Source organism: Myotis brandtii, unplaced genomic scaffold (assembly GCF_000412655.1).
Source record: "Myotis brandtii unplaced genomic scaffold, ASM41265v1 scaffold190, whole genome shotgun sequence".
NCBI classification, from domain to species: Eukaryota; Metazoa; Chordata; class Mammalia; order Chiroptera; family Vespertilionidae; genus Myotis; species Myotis brandtii.
Window position 1 is genome coordinate 2,716,542 of NW_005357076.1, and position 21,485 is coordinate 2,738,026.

Genomic DNA, 21,485 nt, shown 5'->3' on the forward strand with positions numbered 1-21,485 from the left:
AATTTATTCACTGATACTGCTCCTAGGGCAATGGAAACTAAAGAGAAAATAAACAAATGGGACTACATCAAAATAAAAAGCTTTTGCACAGTAAACTATAAAACTTTATTTAAAGACAATAGTTAAAAGAAGGCTTCACAGAACCAGAATCCTAAAACAAATCAGGAACAGGCGGCAGCCTCTTAAGGTTTCTTACCATGGACAATGACCTGGTGGGCAAACTCATTAGTCAACAGAGCCAAATATCAACAGTACTTCTTCAAAATAGACTCGCCCAGGCTGAAAACCGACTTCTGCGCATGGGCCACGAAGTTTCAATCGCACTGTACATGTGCCCGCACCTGGTATTTTGTGGAAGAGCCACACTCAAGGGGCCAAAAAGCCATATGTGGCTCACAAGCCACAGTTTGCCGACCACGGACCTAGGACATTTAAGTAACAAGGGGTCAAGGGTCATTTTTTTGTTCTTGTTAATTCTCACCTGAGGATATTTTTTTCCATTGCTTTTCAGAGAGATTGGAAAGGAGGGGGAGAGGGGAAATGAGAGAAATTTCTATGTGAGAGAGACACATCAACTGGTTGCCTCCAGCATTTGCCCTTGACCAGGAATCGAACCCACAACTCTTCAGTGTATGGACTGACACTCTAACCACTGAGAACACTGTCCAGGGTGGACCAAGAGTCATTTTTAATTACAGTTGACCCTGGAACAACATAGGTTTGAACTGCACGGGTTCACTTATAAGTGGATTTTTCCCAATAAATACAGATAGTACTATAAATGTATTTTCTCTTCCTTATGATTTTCTTAATAATTTTTCTCAAGCTTTATTGTCAGAATCCAGTTTATAATATATATATATATCTAATATACAAAACATGTGTTAATGGACTGTGTTATCAGTAAGGCTTCCAGTCAACAGTAGGCTATTAGTTGTTATGTTTGGGGGGAGTCAAATGCTACACATGGATTTTCAGCTGTGCCCCCACCCTGCGCATTGCTCAAGGGTCAGCTGTGCTCTATTTTAATAAAATCAGCAATTCCAAGAAACTGCAGTGTGTGAACAAAAGCAAAAAGGTAGAATGGAAGGAACTCTGGGCCAGGGGTTAGTGTATTTGGGTTTTTAGGACCAGCCCTTCACTTAACTAGGATTTGACTTTAGGCAATTAATTAACCTGAGACCGCATCCATGAAAGAAAAAAGAGTTATACCAAAAAGTCTCCTAAGATCCCTCCAGCTTTAACATCCAATATGTAACAGATAAATCATGGCAGGATTAAGCAAGAGTCACCCCTTAATAATTTTTGAGGAGGTCAAAATCCACCTGTGATATAAGAAAGCACCAAGAATCACTTCTGAGGCCCCCAAAAGCCACATGGTGCTTTTTCTTCTATTGAAAGATAGGAAATAAGCTCAATTTTATAGACGAGAAAGGGAGCAGGAGACAGAGAAAGTCCCACCTCTATTTGTCTCTACTTTGATGTTCCACACGCAGCCACTGTTTATGTTGGCTGTCATCCTTTGATTTCCACTATAGTTTGCAGCATGGGGGTCACTGGGTAACCTCTGCCTTCAAGAGTCTTATGAGCTCTCAACCCCCAGGCCAACAGTGCCTATGCATCTGGCGGGCTTTCCCTGACAGTCTCCAGCACTTGGCAAGAGAAGATCGAAAAGATGCAGAATAATGTCAACTCGAATAGTAATCTGTTAGGTGAATGGTTCTGTTGCTTACTACACAAGAGTAGGTTATGGTTTCATATATCATGTTCAATGTGCAATAGATATTTTTTTCACCCATTCATATTAAACTGGTGTAAATGTTTTCATTCGTTGCCACAGTTCTGGGTGGTAAGCTTGGGCTCTCTCAGGAATTTGTTTGCTTTAAAATGCCATGCATCTCCAGGCAGCCTGAGCTCGTAAAAAATGGGCACGTCTTCTAAATGAATTTCCCCTTTTTTGCAGTTAATAACTAACCAGCACAGCAGAAATACACCATGTGTGAAGCCCGTTTACTATAGGTGGTAAATCACGTGCCTAACATCCTGTAATTCATTCTGAATACTGTACTCCGTTCACTGTAACACGCTTTGCCCCGAGCTGCCAGGCATCATCACCACCCAAAATCTGTGGCAAATTTGATTCCGATTCAGGGTCTATCCTAGGACATGCATTTATTCTGGGGCGAGAAAGTGGAAAGGAATTTTTAAAGCAGCATCATGACAATTTGCACCTGGGAGCAGGCTTTATTGCCCAGCCTCCACACCCCACCATCCCGCCCATGGCCCTTGCCCACAGGTGGGCCTCAGGAGAAGGCTATGGTCTAGGTAAGGTCGGCTCTGGCCTCTTGTGCCATCTGCCCTTGTGTTCCAACTTCCCTTCCCCATCTTCACAATTCTCCGGAGCTAAAAACTCACCTCTCAAGGTGTCCGCTGACAACTAGCGTGTTAAGATTACAACCCCTCTTGAAACAGCTCCTGGCTGCTGAGCCCTTAAACCTGAATACCCTGAGGACCCCAAATCATGGAAATGCACTGGGCTGCCCTTTAGGGCAGGTGAGCCTCTGAAGTCACGCCATACACGGTCACCCCTACTTACCAGCCATACCACTGTGTGGCTAATGGAAACCCTTTAGAGATGCAGGGACAGCCACATTTCCACACTCCTCCCCTGGATGGAAAGGGTCCTAGCCCTGCCCTCTGTCCACAGTCAGTTTTCCAGCTCTACAATCTCTCTTTTCAGGTTTCTATCAAGGTGGGGGTTAGGTTTACAACTTGTTTAGAGAGAACAGGCTGGGACAAAGGTGAGCACATGCCTGAAGCACCCCTAAGACATCAGGGGACTCTTGGGTTCTCTCCCCTTGCTTGAGGGAGTGGCTCACAAGGGCAAGGCTCAGGGTTTCCTGAACTGCTCTCAGGTCCTACCATGTCTCCCAGCATCCTTTACACCAGAGTTTAGCAACCTCTTTCTGTAAAGACCCAGATAAATCTTTAGTCACTGTGAACCATACAGTCTCTTCTTCAACTAGACAACGCTGCTTTTGTAGCATGAAAAGAGCAGCAGACCATACATATCCCAATAAACCTGATTTACAAGAACAGGCAGTGGCCATAGTTTCTGCTGAACCCTGATCCAGACCCCTGCTGGCCAAGAGAAATGCAAGCCACGAAGGTAATTTGAAACTTTCTAGTAGCCACATTAAAAAGGTAAAAGGAAATGGGTAAAAATAGTTTTAAAAATATTTTTAATTAAGCTAATATATCCACAAGATTACTGTTTCAACATGCAATCAAAATAAAAGAGTAATTATGAGATATTTTGTAGTTTTTTCTCTGCTCACACGCTATGGCACAGCTCAGTTCTCCACAATTCCATCGGCATATGTGTTTACTGGCTACTGTAATTGACAGTGGAAATCTAAATGGACCATTGCCTGTTTTAGGCACCTTTGGGGACAACAGTCCTCCAGACCACCAGAGGGCCACCTGCCTCATCTCCTCCTGAGACCTGTCCCAAGTCACTGGCTCACCTAGGGCACCAGCAGAGCTGCAGGTGCCAACATCATGAGCCACTCATCACCAAACCTCACTGGAGAATGTTTAGAAGGTACATTTCCCATAATTGGCACATCTCTACAAGAGGCCATTTTATTCGTCAAAAACGATAAGGCAAATTTAAAGGCTTTTGAGGAGAACAATTGAACACTAAAAGCATTTTCAAAAAAAAAGAGAAGAAATCTTTTCACTGCTTTCATTTTGCTTCTTCTCCCCTCCTTCTCATGTTACAGACTCAAAATGTCTTCTGTTGGATCTATAGGTAACCCCTTCCCACTAACACCAATAACAGACTCTTATTCTTAACGTCACTGAGGGAGACCTTCTCAGTACTAGTGTCCCCAAATACTGTTATTTCCCCATCTCTGCTCCTGTTGTTTAAACATAATCCTCCCCCAGACAAGGTTTGTTTAGTGGGAGTGAAGTGGGGAGGAAGTTGAGAGAGCTTTCACTCCCATTTTTTTTTTTGTAATAAAAAGCCATCAAGACATTTTCTTTCTTTCCCTATGTTTTCAACTTACACAAGATTCTTTTAAAAAGCATTTTCTAAAATGTGCTTAAAGTAATCTTTTCCACGAGGAAACACAAACCCAACAAAACAGCCCTTTGTTTCAACTAACATTTTGCAAATAGAAAATAGCTATACCTGGCACAGGTCTTGCGCTTAAGGAAATTAGGGAAGCCACACTAGCTGTTCTGGTGGCCCCCACGTCACCGTGGGTGGACTTGAACAGCCACTAATGGATTTCAGTATGCCCTACAATACCAGCCACCATGACATCTATAAAAGAACCCTCCCTGTGTGTAGGGATAGAGGAAAACCAGTTCTCCTCTATCCCGTGACAGGCCTGTACTTTGCCAGTGATGTGAATTGGAAACAACACTGGACCAGTACTCAGGAAACTTTCATTCCTGCAAGTATTCAAGAGTTGGCTCCATTGCCACTTGGTAGGGATGTTGGGGGTGAGAGTAGATGCCTTTGGAGGAGGAGACAACGCTGGCCTAAAGCCCTCTCAAACCGGAGACTAACACCCTATGATTCAGTAAGATCTAATACCTCTAGACCAGGGGTGGGCAAACTCTTTGACTCGAGGGCCACAATGGGTTCTTAAACTGGACCAGAGGGCCGGAACAAAAGCATGGATGGAGTGTTTGTGTGAACTAATATAAATTCAAAGTAAACATCATTACATAAAAGGGTACGGTCTTTTTTTTTTTTTTAGTTTTATTCATTTCAAATGGGCCGGATCCGGCCCACGGGCCGTAGTTTGCCCACGGCTGCTCTAGACACTAACTATCCAAGTCACCCACCCAACAGTCAGTTTCCTCATCAGTAAATGAGAATGATACCACCTACCCGGAAGGAATATTGCAAAGAGTAAAAACAGAACACTGAAGAGTGCTCAGCATATAACAGATACCAGACATATGACAGTTATTGTATATCATTACTTGTGAAATTGGGCAATGATACAAGATGACCCACACCATTGGCAGAGCTGACTCACAACCCTTACCCAGAACCCCCCCCCCTACACTACCAAACCCACTCTTTGCTGGCAGTTTGCCTTCCTCTGTCTCATCCTCCCCTAAAGCTGAGGTGTGGGAACATGATGGATTATGGTCTACAGGACACAAAGGGATGTAGAAGGGATGCACTGAAGGAAACACCCCTCCCTGCTTTGACATAATCTTGTATGTCCACCTGTGATTCATAGAGCCATCACACCCAGGTAGTGGCTATGAGGAAACAAGCCCTAGCTCCAAGCCGTTATGTTAAGGCTGGCAGAGAGAAAGATGGAAGGAGTCTGGTCCTTGATGTCAATTGCTGGATCAATCCCTTCACTGCTTACCTCAGCTTTTCTCTTATGTGAAATAATAAAATCTCTTCTCTGCTTAAGCCACTTTTCTTAAGTCTTCAATTACAGTAGAGTATTCTACCTACAACTAGTGTCCTCTAGTTCTACAATATTATGACTATAAATCCGAGTTCCTAATCTCATCAAACTAACACTCTCCTACAACTGAACTTGTTTTACCTGCCCTGACAGATTGAATAGATGTGTCTCTTCTTTCTCATACATACCGCATCCACCATCTTTGTGTCTTCATACACTTCACTATGTCAACTTAGAATATATTCTTTCTGCTTTCTCTTCCTTTTTAGGCCAAATTCATGTCCCAATTACTCCAAAGTGATTTTTCTGACCACTGCTAGCATATATATCTTCCCTATTCATTTCTATATCTCTCACAGGTTGTATAACATGGTTTATCATAATATCATAGAATGAAAGAACTATGATCATCTAATCTAACCTATTGAATAAGGAGAGAATGTCCTCAAATAACATCCTATGATAAAGATTATGAACCTAACTCAGATTTAAGAATTTCAGCGTCAGGCAGGTTGCCATCTTATAAGAACAGTGAAATGCACTACCAAAACCTTCCTTATATTTAACATCATGACTGTCACATGCTAGGCATTCAACATATATTGCTGAATAAATGACAGATCTAAACCCACCACCATTGCTTATAGTGTCATGAGTAGACCATGACTCAATGTGGCGCAAATGTTTCTCCTTCCCGATTGTAGAACTGGGAGTTAAAGCTGCTTATCAATCTCTAATAGGTATGTGAACAGAAGGTCCATAAGCTCAGGAACCATATTATGGCCAATTGTCCATGAACATATGGCAGCACAGAAAGCTAATAGGGTAGACGGAGTGAAATCAAACATACTGAAAGAACTCAGCTCCACATAACCGCTAAGAATTGAAGGGCGTAGGTGTGACCCTAAGGAGCTTTCCAGGCTCTTGTTCCAGTCCCCCACAGGGGCCGGTTAAGTGTCTAGGATTGGAGTTTCATAAGATGACCCTATACCAATTCCTGCTTATTGCTTAGAGAAGACTGAGGAGATTTTTGTCACTTGCAACCAAAAGATCCTTGATCAAGGTCTTCAGCTATCTCAGCGTAAAAGTATATGTGAGTGTTTATGAAAGTTGTTTCTGAAACAAACCAGCTGGAGACAGAGGAGTGAAATGGGTGAACTTCTACCCTTGATCAGAACATATTTGAACAACTGAGCAAAATCACACTCCTTACCGCTCCCCTACCACACTGCAACCCCTCTTTTTGCCCATGTAGGAAAACTGCCCACCTTTCTAAAGCAGTAACATTGGCACAGACCTGCAGTCCTCTGATATTCCACTTCTCCTCAGAGAATATGGGTCAACTCCACAGGTGGAGCTCCCACAAGAGGGTCTGCTTCTCTGTACTCACAGTATAACACACCAGCCATTCATCTCCAAGAGGGTAACCCTCAGCCAAAGAGCAACTCTAGCCCTTGGTTCCTTGATTTCCCCTGGAGTCCCTAACTTCCTTCCTGGTGACTCATGTGCCCTTTGGAGCACCAAGCCTTATAAAACCTCTACAGGGCATTGCCAACCTGAGCACTATTTTCCTAAAAGGGAAAATAAATAAATAAATTAATTAATTAATTAAATGAATGAATGAATTAATGAATGAATGAATGAGTGAATGAATGAATGAATGCAGGGACCTAAAAATAAGTAATTGTAATGGCAAAAGGATAGGCAGCTAAAGATATCTGGACAGATAACCCAACTGATACCCCTTCCAATGATACCACATGAAATACTGTATGTTCCACCAAATCGTAGAACTCTCTCTAATCTTGACTCATTCACTCACCATTTCTTGAATACTAGTGGCCCGGTGCACGGGATTCGTGCACTGGTGGGGGTCATGGCCTGCGGGGATCGGCCACTGCAGGAGCAGCCGCTCATCCCAGTCAGCGGAGCAGTGCTCCACTGTGGGAGCGCACTGACCACCAGGGGGCAGCTGCTGCATTGAGTGTCTGCCCCCTGGTGGTCAGTGTGCATCATAGCAACTGGTCAACTGGTCGTTCTGCTGTTTCGTCTCTGGGCTTTTATTATATAGAATTTTCCAGACTGTCTAGGTTCCCATCTCAATTCTGCTCCTTAAGAGCAATGTAATCTTAGGCAAGTGACTTAGCACCTCAGCACCTATGTTATCTGTCCTGCAAAATGGAGATAATAGCAGCATCTCTATCACAGTGTTATGGTGATCATCGAATAAATTAATATATATTTATTTAAGTACCTAGCACATAGCACAGAATAAATGTTAATTACTACGCCAAGATAGGATAGATTATGCTGCAATAACAAACAAGCTTTAAATCTCAAGGAGCTTAAAGCAAAAAGAGTTATTTCTCTCTCATTCTACAAATCTAGTGTGGGTCCACTGGTACGGAGGGTGCTCTGACCACTGTAGTTATTAAGGACCCAAGCTAACAGAGTCGCCAATATCTTATGATGCTGGTTTCTCAATAAAAGGCTTAGAGTTTGCCTTAGCATAAGAAAGGGGGGCACTCACTGTTCACTGGGTCTTAAGTACTTCTCTCTAATGGTGGGTGGCACAAATCACTTCTGCTCCCACTGACTTGACCAAAGCAAGGCACACCTAACCTCAGGGGAAAGGGAAATGTGACTCTCCTATATGCCTAGAAGGATTACAGAACTAGAAATACTTGTGAGCACTAACAACATCCACCGCAACTAGTATTATTACTGTATACCAGGCCCTATGTTAGACATCCGCATTCTAACCAGTACTTCACACATCTGAACAACTCTGATATATCTATAATAATAAAAGCATAATATGCTAATTAGACCAGACATCCTTCCGGACATCCTTCCAGATGTCCTTCCAGAATGAAGCCGGGACTGCAAGGGAAGCCTGGGTCCTGGGTGCCTGCCAGCAGCCAGAGGGAAGCCGGTGCTGGCAGCCGGGGGAAGGAAGGCCTACTCTTGCACAACATAACAAATCAATTGGATTATGCTGGATATTTGCCTTTTATTTCTGTGCATGTATGGACAGAACTCATTTTTGAGGCTGGATTTGGTGAACACCAAAAATGCCAGGTTGTTGGGCTGGGATTCCATCAAACCAGTTGCTGGTAGCGGGCAGAACAGCCACCTGAAGAATGGCCTAAACTGATGCGTTATTTGGTAGCAGAGTAATTTTGAATTAGTAGATTACCCTTCCTCTACTTGGAAAACCAATGGATACAAGCTTTTTCATGACCAACATTTCTGTGGTTTTGGAAGATATTATTGCATACAGAAAGATCAATGTTAAGATGCACTTAGGAGCTCCAATAATGTGCAACAATTTTCTTAAAACTACAATAGAAAAAAATCAACTGAAACATGAAAGTTTAAAGCCCTATTATCCGCATTTCACTCTGTAACATCCCACTTCCCATCATCCTAACATGCATCTTAAGTGTGCTAATTGGAAAGGCTCTGCCATGCATACAGCTCTGTTTTCCAGATGACAACTGCTTTGCTTTTATCACTGGGCTCAATACCAAGAGGGGAATCATTTTCAAAATTCAAAGGGTTTTGATCTGGCTGTGTCAACCGGCTGCCTGAGCTCGGTTGGTATTCTGTCTTAGAGAAAAAACATGAATGCCCAGGTGGTAGGGCCGAGGCTAGGGAAAGGAAAGCAGCCCTGGGTGGTTGAGTGAATAAAGGGTGTCCTAAGATTAAAAACAAAACAAACGTCCAATAAGGCTGCCAAATTATTTCCCCCTGTCCCTTTAGGAAAGCACACTAAATATGCTACAAATGTTTATTGAAAAGAAAATCATTAACTAATAAATCCCAGAAAAGAACTCTCAGGCAGCTTCAGTACCACCCAGGAATACAAGCAGAGAGACTTTCTCAGTTTACACTCATCTCCTCCAAAATGACACAAACATTGGGCAGATGACAGCTGTGTGGTCTAGTGGGTGACTCACGCCTATGAAAAACTATCAGGAAAAAAAAGCACACAACAAGATAAATCCATGTTTCTGTGAGTCACTCCATGTTAGAGAACTGTCTACCAGACAGAAAAGCAGAATCTTCAAGTTCAATGTCCCTGAGCCCAGGAGAAGGAAGCTCTTCGCTTTTCTCCCTGCATAAAGGGTGCTTCCAAATAACTCACATATGTAAGACTAAGGCTAACAGAAGGGGACCAAACATTCAAAAGGTGCTTCCAAATAACTCACATAAGACTAAGGCTAACAGAAGGGGACCAAACATTCAAATGGACCCAGAAATACAAACTCAAGGATACCAATGCTTTCCAATGATGACAAATGGATTCATGACCTATACTGGGGAGCCATATGCTTCAACTTTCACCCATGTGTTCAACATGATGAAGAGCCAGCATTTCAACCATGCAGAGCTTTCTCTGGGACCTTATCTACTGGTCATATCATGATTGTCCCCTCAACACCGCTGCTGGAACAAGCATAATGTGATCAGTGAAAGGTGGCAGCAAGTATATAACTCTGTCTTCTAGCCGGGAGTTTTCAACACACGGTTCAGGATGGGGGAACTTTGGGCATCGGAAATTGCATAGAAATTATGTCTATGAGATACCAAAATACAACCTAAAGAAAATGTGTATTTGTGAAATTTCTGGAAAATGTTCATTTCTCAAATGGACCTGTAAAGTGAAGAAGCATCTCTTTTCTAGATCCATCCAAAGAATATCCTGACCTCTCAAGATACAAACCCTAAGCTATTCTGGAAAAAAAAAATGAAAAGGAGGTCTAACTAAGGTTCTAACTTGGCAAGAGTCCTTAATTCTGGAACAGTGGTTGTCAACTTTGTTGGTTTGCAGGGAACTCAGCTGGGGAAATTTTTAAAACAGATTCTCAGCTTCCCCCCAAGAGATTCTGATTGAAGTCCCAGGTGACCAAGATGTGGGCAGTCCGTGGGCTACGCTTCAAGAAACTCCGGTCAAATGGTTTTGCCGCGTGGGTCAGGCCCTGCAAGCAACTTTGAGTGAACCTCTTTCAGAAAAGCCCCTCATGAAAGCAGTGGCCTCCCCAGAATTCTCCTCTGTCGGCAGCTCCATTGCAATATTCCCAGTGTGCCAGACACCCCAGAAATGCAAACTCATGTCTGCCTGGCTCCGCCTCTTGCCTATTTCTGTTCTGCTCACAATTCCATGCTGCCCAGGTTGTCCATAACAGGTCTGACATCCTTGGCTGTGGGTCTGAAGAAGCTTTCATTTGTTCCCGGAGCAAAAGGATTCTCATCTGGGAAACCCTGGATTCTCCCCAGCTCTCTGACATTTCCACAACCTGAGCACATGTGCTCACCCCACCCCTGTCTTGTCAATCAGCTCTGCTCCTGCCTGGGTTCCCTGTTCACCTGGAACAGAGCCTGGGAGAGAAGGAATGATCATATGACCTTGAATGGAAACAGAAAGATATTGGAGAACAGGTATGGGGACAAGGTTTTGCCCCTGAACATACAGGGCATATGTCCCTGAATTTCAAAGTCTCATACTCACAACTAAATTAGGAAACAGACACTACACAGATAATCAGGCCCCAAAAGAAAGTGTGTGTGAATAATGGAAACAAACAAAATATAGATTCTAGAAGCTCTGTCAATAATGGCCGGCTGGATTCCCAGTTCACCATTTAACTATAAATCCATACTCACTGAGGATTGTATCACAGATCATAAATACCTGTTTATATCATGTCACCACATTCGGAACTGCCCCAGAAAATCATTAACTGGCAAAGAAAGTTTGCAGTTTGGAAGACAGTGGTAATGAAATGCTCCTCTCTACGTTTCCTACTCACGGTGGAAAGAGCAGAAAGAAATCTCTAAATAGATGTATTTTAGCATGCAGTCATAAATATCTACCTCCCTTCCCAAAGACACATTGCTGAGCTAATTTATACCAGGCTGCTGACTTTTTGTTTCATGCTATATTGATGGGCTTGACAGTTTTTCGAAGAGTTTATAACTGCAGCAGTGTTGATCTTATTTAAAGAGAATATTAAATCAAATCCCTTGTCATTGGCATAAAATCTCCTATAGCATCAACAAAAGGCGGCAGTTTTCATCGATTCCCTGATACAAAAGACACATGAAGCAGACTGATGCTGCTCTGCCAAAAAAAAAAAAATCACAATTAAAGCCCCATGAAAACTATTAGTCATTGTAAAGGTCATCATCGCCTTTTAATGGCATCCTGAAGGGAAACAATATGCTTCACTTCAACATCGAGGGCGAAGAGAATAAAACACCGTTTCCAGGTGGGCATAGCGGAGAACACCAAGAAACCTTACATACTTGTTGTATCAAAAGGTAACCCCCATAAAACATAATTTGCATCATTCGATTCACTGTCCACATTCATGATGAGGAAATGTCCAGGGAAACAGCTGATGAAAAACGCGTGCACACAACCAGATGTGCTCAGTCTGGCCGAATGAGCCAAAACACGAAGGGGATTGCTATGTGGCCAAGGGTTTTCACTCTCCCAGACCAGAGGAGGGACCATTTACTAATCGGGAGGTAGGAATGAGGGTCTGAGCTCCATGTGTGCCAGCAAGGAGCAGGTCACTGCTCTCTCAGGCCCTTGGCTTCCTTACCTGTGAAGGGATTGAATCTAGTTTCTTTGAGTCCTAAATAGCAAATATACTTATTCTTGAATACTAACCCTGATCATTCAAGTGCATCCTCCTGGATCTCAGCTTCCTTAGTCCTAAAATGGGAGGGTTTCGTTGAGAAGGATTCTGAATCAGCATCCGGAAGCAGCAGCAGGAAAGAGGGCCCCGGTAATCAGCAATGTGTTCCAGGGGCACCAGAGGGGGGCATGGCAGTAGCTCACCCAGCTCTTAGGCCTAAAATGCCAAAATTCTGTCAGATTCACCCCAAAAACACTGTAGAGAAAGCTTAATTAACCATCAATTGACCCATCCAAGAGAAATTGCTATGTCCTCAACCAAGGCTCTCTACAAAGTTCAGACCTCAACAGGGGTTGGGGATGTGCTTAGTAGAAAAGTGGCATGAAAAGGACCAGGAAGCCAACCATTCCAATTCCCTCTATTTACTTGCACTTTTTGGGCCTGGGGAGACCTCTTCTAAAATCCTCTTATTCCGAAGGGAATATGCTACTATTTTCATCAAATGTTTATTCAATAAGAAATTCCTAAGGACCTACTTGGTACAGAGCTGTGCACCCCGGTGTGAGGAAGCCATCCCATTGGGGAGGCTGCATGCATAGTGGTTTAGAGCTTGGGCCCTGAGACATGAACAGGCTTCAAAACCCAGCCCTTCTACTTGCCAGCTGTGTGACCTTAGACAAGTTAATTAGGCTCTCTGAGCCACAATGTTTGAATCTCCAAAGAGAGCACACTCATACATTCCTCATAGGACTGTTGCAAATTACACACAAGGTCAACCTAAGTCAGTGATGGTGAACCTATGACACAGGTTGATGAACTCATTTTTTTGGTTGATTTTTCTTTGTTAAATGGCATTTAAATATATAAAATAAATATCAAAAATATAAGTCTTTGTTTTACTATGGTTGCAAATATCAAAAAATTTCTATATGTGACACGGCACCAGAGTTAAGTTAGGGTTTTTCAAAATGCTGACACGCCGAGCTCAAAAGGTTCGCCATCACTGGACTAAGTGTTCATGCAGCACCTGTTTTAGCAACGTTATCTCTCTGCTCAGGCCACTCCTCTAAGCGCCAGGCCCACAGAGGCAACTGTCCCTCTTTCTCCTCACATGGAGATTTCCAAGGCACTTCAAAGACACCATATCAGAACCCAATTGGGTTCTCTTGCACCTCACCACCACCAAAGCAAAAACTAATCAAAACCCACCTGGTCCTCTAAGCAATCATTGTCTACGTGAATTTCCTACCAACCACCCATCTATTAGGCTGCATCATATGAAATTACTGTTTCTGCAGATCATAAATGTCAGAATATTGGCAATTTCATAAGGTTTAAGCCAGAAATCTAGACGTCATCTCTGGCATCTTTTGCTCTGCAGGCCACCCTGCCAAGCCCTGCTGACTGGGTCTCCTCAATACATTCCCACACTTTCCACTTCTTTCTCCACCACCATACTGATCCCAATCCAGGCTATCTGCCCGAGATGGTTACAGTGCCCTCCAAACTGCCCTTCCTTCACTCCTGCTATTAACCATTGTGTATCTGGCACAGCCAGTGTGACTTCACAAAATCCCAGCCTGATTCTGATAGCTTCCTGCTTAAAAACACTTGAGTAGCTGTGTAAGGCTCAGAGAATAAAGACAGATGAGTAGATAAAGGAGAAGTGGTACCTATATACAATAGAATATATTACTCAGCCACAAGAAAGAATGAAATCTTGCCATTTTCAACAACATAGATGGACCGGAGGGTATTATACTAAGTGAAATAAGTCAGAAAGAGAAAGACAAATACCATATGATTTCACTTTTATGTGGAACCTACCAAACAAAAATAAACAAACAAGCAAAACAGAAGCTAACTCATACATACAGAGAACAAATTGATAGTTGCTATGGGACAAGGGGGGTGGAGGAATGGGAGAAAAAATGAAAGGATTAAGAAATAGATATAGAGCCCTAACCGGTTTGGCTTAGTGGATAGAGCGTCGGCTTGCAGACTGAGGGGTCCCAGGTTCGATTCTGGTCAAGGGCATGTACCTTGGTTGCGGGCACATCCCCAGTAGGGGGTGTGCAGGAAGCAGCTGATCGATGTTTCTCTCTCATTGATGTTTCTAACTCTCTACCCCTCTTCCTTCCTCTCTGTAAAAAATCAATAAAGTATATATTAAAAAAAAAGAAATAGATATCAATAGTTACAAATAGTCAAGGGTATGTAAAGTACAGCATAGAGGACATAGTCAATAATACTGTAATAATGTTGTAATAACTATGTATGGTGTCAGGTGGGTACTAAAGACTTAGCAGGATACTCACTTCCTAAGGTATATAAATATCTAATCACCATGTTGTACAGCTGAAACTAATATAATATTGTATATCAGATGTAATTGAAAGATAAATTTTAAATAAAAACATACATATATATACACGTACCAGAAACCTTCAGGGCTGTGCTTGGCCTACCATCACCTCCTCTACCTCCCTGGCCTCAACACAACAGCAATCAGTAAAAGTTGGCTGAATAAGTGTTTATTATGCCATTATCATTACTGTTAGTACCCTGAACCATCAAGGTGAAGAACCAGCAGGGAGATGAGGAAACTACACAATATGGCCATCGGTCATCTTCACCGAGTGCTCCTGGCAAAACACGTCCACCCCGGAGAGTGAACGTGGAGCTGCAGGGAAGCCTGGGGCCGGGGCTGAAACAAGCAGGCCCTTGGAGTATGGGCTGCACCTGATGGCAGAGGTCAGGGGGGAGCAGCCCTCAAACAGAAGAAACAGCATAAACAAAAGCACAAATGTGAGACTGGGAACGGGAACTAACAGCTGGCGGAACATTCTGGCTCAGGGGCCTCACTGCAGAGTCGGTCACAACTGTGGGCAGTCTTGAACGCAGGCTGGGGAGTGCCCTTTTCCTAACGTAAGTGTGCAGGTGATAAGTACGGTGTGTTAAGAAATTAAGGCAGTTCCTTATGAAGCCTTAAAAAGTGTGAACATCGTTACTCGAATAATCGCACAGAGATGACTTTCTAGGTATACGCATGGGAAAAGACAACCATGTTTGAGCACAGCACAACACCTTCTCCTTTTTGAAGCCATATGTTAAAATGTGCCTAATAAAAATATGCTTTCCTATCGTACACAAATGCACATTACGCGTGCTATCCTTTTCAAAGGGCTTTCAAACACACTGCATACAAATGGCTCTCAGCCACCTCTGACGCACCCCCTGTCTATTGATCAAGTGTTTGGTCATCCCAGCTGACATCTTCCAGCTGGTACTGCCCCAGAAAGAGGCTTCCCAGATGAAAGACATGTGTACTTCTCCGGAAGGCAGGAACATCGCATCTGCAGCTCCCTGCATCAAAGACTGGTATCGAAAAAGGAGGTGTTTATTCTACTCCGGGCTGCGGTGATTACTGCTTAAATTCACCAAGACAAAGGTGAATTTTTCTAAAAATGAAAAGAATGCCTTTAACAAATGAATAATTCACAAATGCCCACATACCGTGTGCCCGTGTAACAGGAACCCAACTGAGCAACCAAAATGCTCTGATTGTGATGTACAATAAGATCCAAATGTTCAAAACCTGCAGTTAACTCCTCATTCAGAAATATGTCCACTGCTCAAAATGGAGAGCTATTTAATTTCCACTCAAAGACCGTAGGGAACATGACATGCCTCTGTTGACTCGCTCCCTGTTTAGACTCAACGTAAGTACAGGTATGTTATGTCGTCCGTCTGAGGCACATCCGGGAGCGCCGCAGTGCTGTGCGGCCTGGGCATTATCCGGCCCCATTCCCACAGTCTCTTCTAGGAATTCTTGTCAGTACGTCAGTGTAATCCCCTGCCATTTAGGCCACTGTTCGTCAAGTTGAATGAAAAGCACAATAGCTAGCATTTAATGTGCTGGCGAACCTTTTTCCAACCTGCCTCCTTTAAAGTAAAACTTTGTCAAACGCACAAAATTCCCTTTACAGCTCATTTGCGATGCATAAACGATCCCAAAGACAGGAACGAACAAACATAATAATTTGCCCTTTGAAAGAGCTGGGCTATTTGAGGGAGACATTGAATTCTGGACCCTCTGTTAGTGGGCGGGCGATGTAGGCCACTCTGCCCCCTGGCTCGCAGGCACCCGGCCGCCCAGGCCCGAGCCCTGTCTGATCTGCTGAGCCTTCACATCTCCTGGCAGGATCTACCGCTCTTGACAATCCCAGAGGGAAAATGCTGCTTCCCCGCCCCGCCCCGCATGCCCCTCCACACACAAACCCGGCCATATGCTTGCTGCTCGCTCCGTCCTACATGCTCCCTCTACTCGCAGGGATTTAGAGCAGCAATGGCTGCAGGACAGACCTGTAGCTAAAGTCACAACGAATTGAGAGCTGAGAACATATTCTGCATGCTCACCCCCCTCAAGGGTTTCAGAGCTCAAACAGGTAGAGAGGACAGCAGCAGTTTCAGAAAAATCAAATCACATGTCGACCTCACCAGAGCAATTCTTGTCCTGCCCTGAAGTCCACTGAGTGGCACCTGTGCAGCATGGGGTGTCTTCCAGGGATGGACAGACAGGGCACCCAGAAGGAGAGGCATTTAAAAGCTGGAAACAAAGATTAGGAAGAACTGCAGGTCAAAAAATCCAAGGTACATTCTTTCTTCTAATTTCCAATGTTTTGATAAACCAACTGTGGTTCAGACATGGGGACCCCAGCACACAGCAGAACCACCGTGATCCATAACCACACGTATCCCTGCAGCCTGCGATTTGTAAGGACTTATCAGGGCTTCCAAGTTGAACCTCTTGTCCAGTCAAGGATGGAAAAAAGGGACCTCAACAGGCAGGTGGTCAGCTTTACCCTGACGGGTCCCCCAGAATCTTCTAGTGGTCTGTGTCGCACTCACAATACACTAATGTACTGACGAGTCCTCACAGAGACATGTTCCGTAATCATTACAGACAGACTAGAAAAAACCCCTCATCCTACCAGAACATTTGAAGATCCTCCCATATTTGTAGAGGCATGTCTCCTCTACCCCAGGATCACTGGCAGTTTAAGAACAAGTCCAGATCTAAATAAACATGAACAATTAACACAAAATAAAGTATCTGTGATTTCTCGGGTTTTCAGGAACCCTGCTAAGTGTCACGACTTACCTGATGTTCAAGACAAAGTATTCTAACTCCCATCATGAATTAGCAGTAAATCCTCAAAGATAACTGAGTAGTCTGAAAGCTTTTGTATTAAAACAATCCAATTATGAAAATACAAACTCAAATCACCAAGTCTCTGGTCTTGTGCATGGGTGAGCTTTCTTGAGTCAAATTATTAATGTCCATGACTTAATATTTCTCTCTCTCTCCCTTCCTCCCTCTTCTTTCTCGTTCTCATTCTAAAATTTTGAACTGCAAAAGCGTCATACACAGAGGTTCACTAGGTAAGAACTGATGGTAAAAGAAGTCACACAAGGCCTCTCTGGCTTCCAGGAGAGTAACCTCTCTGGATCCATCAATGATCTCAAAAGTCCCCCTCGTCACAATCTCAGCTATGCAATACCTCAGAATCCTGGTCCCTGAGCCACAGTCCCAATGACCCACCAACACCCAAGTCCCATTCCACTCATGACTTTTGCCAGCCACCAGGCCAAATCCACTGCCAACTCCACTGCCTGGAAATGTCTGCTGCTTCTGCTTGATTCGGATGTTTGTTCAATTCACACTCATCATTAAATGTCTCCCTAGAACACATTCATCTCAAAGGCTCCTTTACTCCTGTATGAAGGCAGAGGTGATGCATCTTAGATAAACTGCATGCAGGAAGTACTTCCTTCTGGCCAATGGAAACTCAGTCACTGGATTCCTTCAGGGACCACTCAGATGAACAGCTTTATATTCTCCACCCTTTACTTCCAGCCTCTAACTCATTAAGCCTCAGTATATTATGGTAAAGGGATTCATTTTACAGATGAGAAAACCTAAGTCCACAGAAGACCCTTGGTCTCACAGAAAATATCTCTAAGCCAGCACGGAGGGCACCTTCCTCTACTCCTGAGATCTGAAGAACGTTTGGGCCCAATATCAGCGAAGACATAGTCGAATGGGAGGGACTTTGCTATACACCAGAGTTGTTTTCTTAATGCAGGCCCAGCCTTGGCCTCCTGTTGGCCTCCTGCACTTCCCTATGTTCCCTGGGGCTGGCAAAAATCTCCACCAGCTTCTTTGGAAATATCCCATCCACATGCAGGGACCACTCCTCTCATGCACAGAGAGAATGGCATTCTAACCTTGAGTCGTAACCTAAGAAACACAAACTGGCTGATACAAATGACAATTTTTTTTTTAGTGAAAGTCAAATTCTCAAATGCTTTGATTTAAAAATATATTTTTTATTGATTTTTAGAGAGGGTGAAAGGGAGATGGGGGGAGAAAAAGAAACAACATGTGAGCAGAACATGGATCAGCTGCCTCCTGCATGCTCCCCAAGGGGGATCGAACCTGCAACCCGGGCATGTTCCCTGACCGGGAATCGAACCAGCAACCTTCAGGTATACAGGATGACTCCCAACCAACTGAACTGCATGGGCCAGGGCAAGGATAAGAATTTTCTTTTTTAAATATATTTTTCTTGATTTCAGAGAGGAAAGGAGAGGGAAAGAGAAACACACCAATGAAAGAGAATCATTGATCAGCTGCTTCCTGCATGCCCCACACTGGGGATTGAACCTGCAACCAGGGTATGTGCCCTGACCAGGAATTGAACCATGACCTCCTGGTTCATAGGTCAGTGCTCAACCACTGAGCAACACTGGCCCGGCAAGTTGAATTTTTTAAAACCATCTATCCTCCCTAATTGTAATGTGGGCTTTGTCCTGTCCAAATTCTATGAACTGCTCCGCCTCCAACACACACACATACCAACAGGGAGCCCTTCCCAGAGCAAGCCCTGTGGCCCAGGTCCTTGGGAACAAGAGCACATGCATCCTCGGGCTTTGACTGTGAGGAGACAGGAAGGCAGAGAGGAGGAACCCTTCGTTGGGGCCGGGAGGAAAATCGAACCCTTGAAAATTGCAAAACAAAAAATGCCAGGAGAGATTCTTCACTGTCGCAGCTGCTCACCAGAGAAATCTCTCCTCCTTTGGGGATGACATCGGCAGGCCTGATTTTTTTGTCACCAGTCACTCCGCACTTGCTTTAATTATGCAGCACACCAACAGAAATTTTCTTTCTGATCACATAAATCACGTCACCATGACACGGGCTCGATAGGCTCCGCTAGAACAATGCGGCGAGAGCTATCGACTCCATCGCTCAAGTCCACAAGGTGTATCATTTAGCCAAGAGTGATAATTAGACGCAGAATATACTGAAAACTGTCAATAGGCATGTCAATAGGAGAACTCTTAGCATCTAACACCCAGTGAATCAATGGTGTTTTTCAGCTATAAAATCAAGAAAATGATAGCTTTCAAATGAATGGTGGAAAGGAAACAGGAGCCTCCTTGGGGAGGAATAAAACAGCTCAATTTTCCCTTACTGAGTGCCTCTCCAACTACCTCACTCAATGGAAAAGGTCACAGAACATTACAGCAAAATTTCTCTGAAACACGATGTACAACAGCGCTGGGACATGACGTGCTGCCTGGGCACCCTACAAAGGCCTGGCTATCTTTGACCTGACAGGAGCAGCGAATGGGTCAGCAGATGGCACCCAGAGCCGGGGGAGGGGGAGGCTGAGAATGGGGGAGAACAACCATGACTGAGTGTAGGGATGGAGTGGGGGTGTCTGAGCTCAAGCACAGAGGCAGTGGGACTTGGACTGGGAGAGCATTAATCATTAACACAAATATTAATAGATAATACGTACATGCTGCTCTAAGAATTCTGCACACATTACCTCACTTAAGCCTCACAACAGCCTATGCAATAGGTAGCATTATTGGCCCCATTTTACAGGTGAGGAAATTGAGGCGTGTAAAGGTTCTTTGCCCACAGGCACTCAGCTAGTGAGCCACAGAGCCAGAATTTGCATGCCCTGAAACTGTGCTCTTACACCCCAGGCTATGCTGCCTCTGATGGTCACCTGGCAGCACCCAGTTACACCTGCCTTTTCCCTTTTAACAAGAGGAGATGACAGGTGAATCTGTGTGAAAGGTCAAATGGTGCTAGGTGTCCCTGGTCAAGTCTTGGGACTGCTCTGGGCCTCTGCTTCTTCATCTGTAGAAAGGGAGACCCGACCCATAGAGTATGCAAAAATATACTGAGCTTACTAAGATAGATAGATATATATATATACACACACACACACACACACACACACACACACACACACACACACTCTTATTCATGGCTTGAAAACTACATCATCATCTTCATTGTACTGACAAGTAAACTGAGTCTTAGAGCGGTTTAGTAAAATGACTGTGAGAACCCAGTGGGTCTGACTCTCAGGCTGTTCTCTCCATCACCACACTGAACTGGAGACTCTAAGAAGGCTTTGTGCATAATGTGTTGGGAACAGCAACTAGTACACTTGGTTAATTATAGGAAGAGTAGGAAGGGGGAAGGGCAGGGGAATGAAGGAGAGAGGGAAAACCAGAAGCCAGAATTCAAAGGAGCCCCAGGGAAAAGATACACATATATGTACGCATCTGGACAGGAGAGCAAATAACTTCATCAATTAACAAATCAAGAGAATGTACATGCATTGCTCTTTCTAGTTTCAGTCTAATATACTATTTATTTAACTGATTACTCTCTTTAGGGGTTCTTAATATATTAAATTGGTGGGGTTTTTGTCAAACAAAGCAATACATCTAATTTCAAATAACAGGTTCTGAGCTTGGTCCTCTTATTTAATAATGTATGTTTACTCTGCTCTGTTCTTGAAGCTACCACTTTTTAAAAATATACTCTTGCCCTAATCGGTTGGGCTCAGTGGATAGAGCGTCGGCCTGTGGACTCAAGGGTCCCAGGTTCGATTCCAGCCAAGGGCATGTACCTTGGTTGCGGGCACATCCCCAGTAGGGGGTGTGCAGGAGGCAGCTGATTGATGTTTCTCTCTCATTGATGTTTCTAACTCTCTATTCCCTCTCCCTTCCTCTCTGTAAAAAATCAATAAAATATATTTAAAAAAAAAAAAGAACTCTCACTAAAGTACGAGTAATGACCAACAACAGGAAGAATGTTGGTGCTAGCATTTACTAGTAAGCTGCTATTCATGGTTGTTATTATTATTATTATTAAAATCCTACATGCATTCTGCTTTCCTTTGATCCTATTAATGTCCTTCTTTAATTTTATGAAAGGAGGTTTCCATTGGATTTTTCCATAAATCATTCCCTAGGCTTTTGGCCTTTCTGTGGAAATTCGGAGGAAAGG

The 21,485-nt window shown here is 43.7% G+C and overlaps 1 protein-coding gene and 1 long non-coding RNA gene across 4 annotated transcripts in view; both read right to left on the reverse strand.

The window, feature by feature from the left end:
* Positions 1 to 11,149, reverse strand: part of LOC106725813 — a 20,436-nt gene extending 9,287 nt beyond the window's left edge. The window contains exons 1-2 of the long non-coding RNA XR_001361796.1: positions 11,136 to 11,149; positions 9,860 to 9,864 (exon numbers count right to left, since the gene is read on the reverse strand). This is a non-coding gene — a long non-coding RNA (uncharacterized LOC106725813). The remainder of the gene's footprint in view (positions 1 to 9,859; positions 9,865 to 11,135) is intronic.
* Positions 1 to 21,485, reverse strand: part of LOC102245006 (chromosome unknown open reading frame, human C10orf11) — a 1,043,798-nt gene that overhangs the window by 669,481 nt on the left and 352,832 nt on the right. The gene's annotated exons all lie outside the window — the stretch shown is intronic.